Raw genomic sequence first — 6,480 nt, 5'->3', positions numbered from 1 at the left:
AAACTCGAGACCCGACCGGACCCGACCTATTTATTTGAAGTTGAATCCAATTATTTGAGTATTAAGTTTGGGTCCGGGTCATATTCGGAGTAATATATTAATAATATATCAACTATACATATGAAAAAATAATTTCTAACAATATAATTATATTAAAAATATTTTTGAAAATAAAATACATAAATTTTAATATATGTTGTGTCCAGTATATGTGCAATTTTAAATTAAAATATAAAAATTGTAAACAAAATGAAGACAAAATAACAAAGCAATTAAATCAACGGGGAACTAGCTATAAAGGGGATGTCTGACTCTAAGGGATGATGCAGTTATGACACTTGTGTTTTATCATTAATTCAATAAAATTGGTTCTTATTAAAGTATCAATAAATTGGTTATAGTTATCAACAAGCTCTGACAACCAATTTTTCATTACAGTGTAGGTAATTGGTACGACCATTAACTAGCAAATAAACCTAAGTGCGCCCATATACTGGATCATTTTTTTAATTCCCTTAATAAAAATTTCATCATCTTTTTAAATCAAACATGAATTTTATGGAATTTTAAAATCAAAATCCCATCGAATCCCCCTAAATCCTTAACCAAACAGCCCCTTATATTATAATTTTTATTATTTTTGTATATTTTATTTTAAAATATGTATGTTTTATTTGAGTAAAAATAATTATATATAAATATTAAAATATCTTTAATTTTTATCTAAATTTCAAATATATTACTAATACATATAATTATTTTATATATAAACTCAAAAAATAAAAATATCAAAACTTCTTATAAACTTGCATAATTCAATAAAATGTTATTATTTCTGAAGCTATTACAAAATCCCAAAAAATCTTTTAGAGTGACACGAGGGAAGTATATTTTTCCATTTTATCTTATTTGTCTTTTTTTTTTTCGTCCTTTTTATCTTATATTTCTTTTGTCCACAAATATCCAATAATTATTGTCTCTTTTTATTTTTATATACAAAATTTATTCTTTTGTCATTATTTTATTTCCTCTTTTTCTTTATATACACAAAATAAAAAACAAATTTGTTATTTTATAAAAAAAAACTAATTATCTAAATATACTGTGTAAATATCAATTAGGATATTAGAAAATGTACAGAGGAAGTATGTGTTTTTTTTCAATAAGTAATTATATATTTTAATCCATTTTAAATTTTTTATTTAATAATCTTTTAAAATTAATTAGTTATTTTAATTTTAATTTATAATTATTTATATTATATAATAGAATAAATATATTTATTAATATATTTTTTAATCATGTACAAATTATATTTTATTTAAATTTTCGTATTTATAATAAATTGGATATAAAAGATGAGACGAAGAGAGTATAACTCCTTTCAAAATATATTCATTTATTATTATTATTTATAATTAAGAAATAATAATATTTTATTAATTAATAAAAATATATAATATAATTTCCATAATTTTGTTCTTATAAGTATAAAAAATATATATATATTTTTATAACATTTAAGGATATTTGTATATAAATTAATACAATAAGAAATTAATACTTTCGAATGAGACATACGATAATAGTAAAAAATATACATTAAATAGAGACAAAATGAGTATTTAAATTAATATATTTCATCCATCCGATAAAATCATGTAGATTTGATTTGACATCAAGATTAAAAAATAATAATATTTTAATATTAAAGTTGATGAATAAAAAGTAAAGTAAGAATATTATAAAAATTTGATAATAAAGAAAAAAGCAATAAAGTAGAAAATACAATGACAAATTGATTATTATTTATTAAAATAAAAATAATAAAATTATGGATAGAGAAATATAAATAAAATTTGTATAAATTTAGCGGACGAGTAAAACAAATAATGACATAATTTTAAGGGATAAAGAAAGTAATTACTTGACATAATATGTATTCATATATGCTCTCTCCTATGCGAATGTAGCCGTTTACCTTTTACATATCGATTTTAAAATATTGATATTTTAGAAATAATAGTAAAATAAGTAAGATAAAAATATATTTTTACTCTTAAATATATTTACTTTTTAATGACATTTATTGTAATATTATATAAAATATAGAAATATTTTTATTAAAACAAAAAGTACCATTATTAAAAAAAAATATATATATAAGTAAAAGGACAAAAATAAATACAATGACAATCAATAGAGCAAAATGACAAAATAGATACATTAAAAGTGGATAGAAGAAATATATTTATATAATTATAATGATTATTAGGGTGCTGATTTGGTCAAATTAACAGCAAATTAACGAGAAGTAATTAACAAATCAGTTCAACATACTCTCTCCGTCCCCTAAAGAAATATCTATTTATTTTTTGCACGTAATTTTAAAAATATTAGTATTATATTGGGATATAGTAGGAATAAAATAGAAATAATTTAAATAACCTTATTAGTATGTTGATATAAAGGTAATGACATTTATGTAATATATTGTAAGTTGTAAGGGTATTTGTAATGTTAGGTAGATAGTACAATTACTAAAAAAGGAAATGAATATTTTATTATGGGACGAACTAAAATGAAAAAATCGATATTTTTTTATGGGAGGGAGAGAGTATATTATATTACCAAGTTAGTATATTATCTAAAAACAATTAGCAAATCGTTATAAGGTAGATATCATATATATAATTATATAGTGTGCTATATATTATACTCCCTCTGTCCTAATCAAATGGACCACTTGGGGTTTTGTAGATGATTAAAAAATAGATAATATTTTATTAGTTAGTGTGTGTAAAAATTTTGATATTTTTGTCATTTAACTTATGTATAAAATAATTGCATGTGTAATAGTATATTTGTAATTTAAGTAAAAGTTAAGAGTATTTTGGTACTAGTTTATGACTATTTTTTCTAAAATAGGAAATTAGTACTTTAAAGTAGGATAGACGAAAATGGTAAAAAAAGTACTTTGAATTGGGACGGGGGAGAATTAATATTTGCTACTGTTACTACTAATCCAAGATCCAATAGGCTATATTCTCTCGAAATCAAATTAACATCGAAGAAAACTTAAAGAAAACTTCGATTTATTACGGAAGCAACAGTTCAAACTCAGTTTACCCTAATATCAAACCAACCGACATCAATCACACATCCAAGACCCAACTACAAACGACACGCCACGGAAACGCAACAAACACACAAACCCGAACCCTTATCTACGGAAACACAATCGATTTCAAGCCTATCACACCGCGAACAGCATATACATCGCGAGACACACATAAAGGCACAAATCGATTAAACCAAACCGTAGAAACACCGAGGGAAGAGGCGCGCATCAACGGGGAAGAGGAACTCCCAACTCGCCGGACAGATTCACCGGAGAAGGCAGACGCGATGACGAAGGAATCGCCTAGGGCATGAGAGAAGAATCGCGAGAAGGTTCTGTTCTGTGTTGTTCTCTGAATGAATGAATATTCTGGAATAAAATTGTGTACCGGTTCAATGGATCAGCCTATATATATAGGACAGAACAGACCAGCGGTCCAGACCGGTTCAAACCGGTCCAGCCCGGATCAAAGCCAGGCAGCTTGCGAACCGACGAGTCTCTCAAAAGATTGGGTCGGGTAGTGGGTTGCCGGATCCGGGCTTCAATTTGGGCGGGTTGGTTGTGTGCATTCTAGGCCTCAATTATCACGGGCCAAAATATATAACAAATCTCCACCTTATTTTGGGCGTGGAAGATTGTTTTCTCGGGTGTCATCACGGTCCGAACTTTCATTGCTTCCTTATATTTTAGTTCATTTTAAAAACAGTTCATTTTAGCCTATTGTTGAATTACTCTCCTGCACAAAGAAATTGAAATCAAGTTAGGTTTAAAACAATATGAAAACCTACTATGATACATAATAAAACCTACAGCTACACGCAAGTAGCACCGGCTAATCAAATGTATCAAAGCATACAATTTTCACACAAGATACAAACATATCAACTTTCCAAAGCATTGTATCTTCACCAATAGGATTATACTCAAATTCAACAATTAACAAAGCTACTAAACATTGTAATTGTGTCTTACAACAAGAACATGCATCACACAATATACAAACACGAAAAACAACAAGCTTTCTAGAGCACATATCATTTACAATCAATGATAACAAATCACCACCAAAGCAATCATAATGTTTAGGAACTACATTCAAATTTTCATTCTTAAGTAATGAGTTCATATCTTCTTTTAAAGCTTCAAAACATTGACACTTATACCAAGAATTACTTGTCTCCCTAACAATCATAGGTTCATTCACATGTAAGTCATCAAACATACAACAAGCTAAAGAAGATAACTTCAAATTACCAAACATAGAGAACAATATAGGACTCTTCCTAACTCCATCTCTAACAAATAGGTAATTTTCAATCTCATCTTTCTCATTTAAATCAGTTCCAACATTGCTTTCAATTTCAGAAACTGAATTTTCAAAATTTTCCTTAATATGCTGCCCAGCAGCAACACCAATTTGAAAATCATCAACAAAGATTTCAGTTTCACTGTTTTTATCTAACTCCACCATATTTTGACCACAATTGTCAAAATCATCAACAACAACATTTTCGTGTAAAGAATCAAAGTGTTGCTCAGCAGCAGTTTTCACACACAAAAAAGAATCAGATATCATATCAGCATTAACTAAAATGTCATAATGCACACAATCTGATTCACAACAAGTATTATCTACATGTATTTCACAAAACTGCACATATTTGTAATCAACAACAACTTTTTGACTTTCAAAAGACTTGCAAAGAAAATCAGTGTTATTCTTTTCAACCTCATAATCAAATTCAACATCAATTTGCACAGTATCAACAGATTTAGCACGAATTTCAGATTCAAGATCAATATTAAGAGGTTTATCATCACAAGAACATACTTCTTCACTTACAACATGCATTTCAGCAACAAATTGCACATTCAGCGCACATTCAGAATCAGTATCAGCATTATTTAAATCATCAAAATGCACATTTTCTGATTCACAATCAGTATCAACTGTATTTACATCACAAGACTGTACTTCTTCAAAATCAGAATTAAATTCATGAATTACAGCAGGCTTAGAACAACATACAACATCATTTTTGTCCTTAAAATCAGTCTTTTTAATTTTAAAAGCAGACTGAATTTTAGCAGCAGAACAGACACAAGAATCAATTTCAGAATCCATATCAACAATTTCAGAATTATCAAATTGTATACTTTCAAATTCACTCCTAATCTGCTGTTTGACAGAACAAAAATTAGAATTAAAGTGTTCATTTTCTCCCTCTTCTATCTCAACTTTATCATGCTCCACCTTATTTCGAGTATTATAACAATCAGTGTTTGTTTCACTAAAATCAGAAACAACATATTCAAATTCAGATTTTTCCACATTCAAACATGGCATTTCACATTCATTGAATGTCACATTATTACTAAAAATAGTTTTAAATCCGGGTCTAGAACAAAGCCACAATCTATACCCCATAACACCATAACCTAAGAAAACACAATTCTCAGTTTTCAAATCAAAACCATCATTGCAAACATGTATTAAAGCAGAACACCCAAATACACGAACATTAGAAATGTCGACTCTTCTACCCAACCATTTACTTTCGGGACATACACCTTTAAGGGGGATAGAGGGTGATCTATTTATCAAATATGTTGCTGTAACTACAGCTTCACCCCAAAACATTTCGGGTAAGCCGGATGAAGTCAAAAGACTTCTAACCCTTTCCAAAAGGGTCCAGCTCATCCTCTCGGCCACCCCACTGAATTGGGGTGCCATGGGGACTGTTTTAATCATTTTAATACTATTTTGCACACAAAAGTTATCAAACCAGGTGTTACAAAAGTTTAAACTATTTTCAGTTTGAAGACATTTCATTTTTCTGCCCGTTTCAGTTTCAACTTGAATTTTCCAATTTTAAAAAACCCAAAAACTTCAGATTTATTTTTCATTAAGAAAACCCAAGTTTTTCTTGAAAAATCATCAACAATGGTTAAAAAATATCTAGAACCACCAAAAGTAGACTCACAAGAGGGACCCCACAAATCACAATATATATATTCCAAGATATATTTAGAGCATTCACGTTTTTCAACATGGGGTAAGGAAAAATGGACTTTAGTTTGTTTATTATCAACACAATTTTCACAATATTGCACAGCTGAAAACATATCATTGCCAAAATATCCAGATTTTTGCAATATTTCTAAACCCCTATTGCTTAAATGACCTAACCTTTTATGCCACAAAAACATTTTATTTTCAGAAATAGAATTAATGGAACAAGCAGGCATAATCATAGGATCAGCTTGGATCACATAGAAATTATTTTTCCTTTCAGCTTTAAAAACAACTAAAGATCCTTTTATAACTTTCATAAAATCAGGCCCCCATTTACCCTCAA

The sequence above is a fragment of the Andrographis paniculata genome, unplaced genomic scaffold, assembly GCF_009805555.1.
Source record: "Andrographis paniculata isolate CXL003 unplaced genomic scaffold, ASM980555v1 Contig38END, whole genome shotgun sequence".
Taxonomy (NCBI): Eukaryota; Viridiplantae; Streptophyta; class Magnoliopsida; order Lamiales; family Acanthaceae; genus Andrographis; species Andrographis paniculata.
This window is presented reverse-complemented; position numbering follows the sequence as displayed.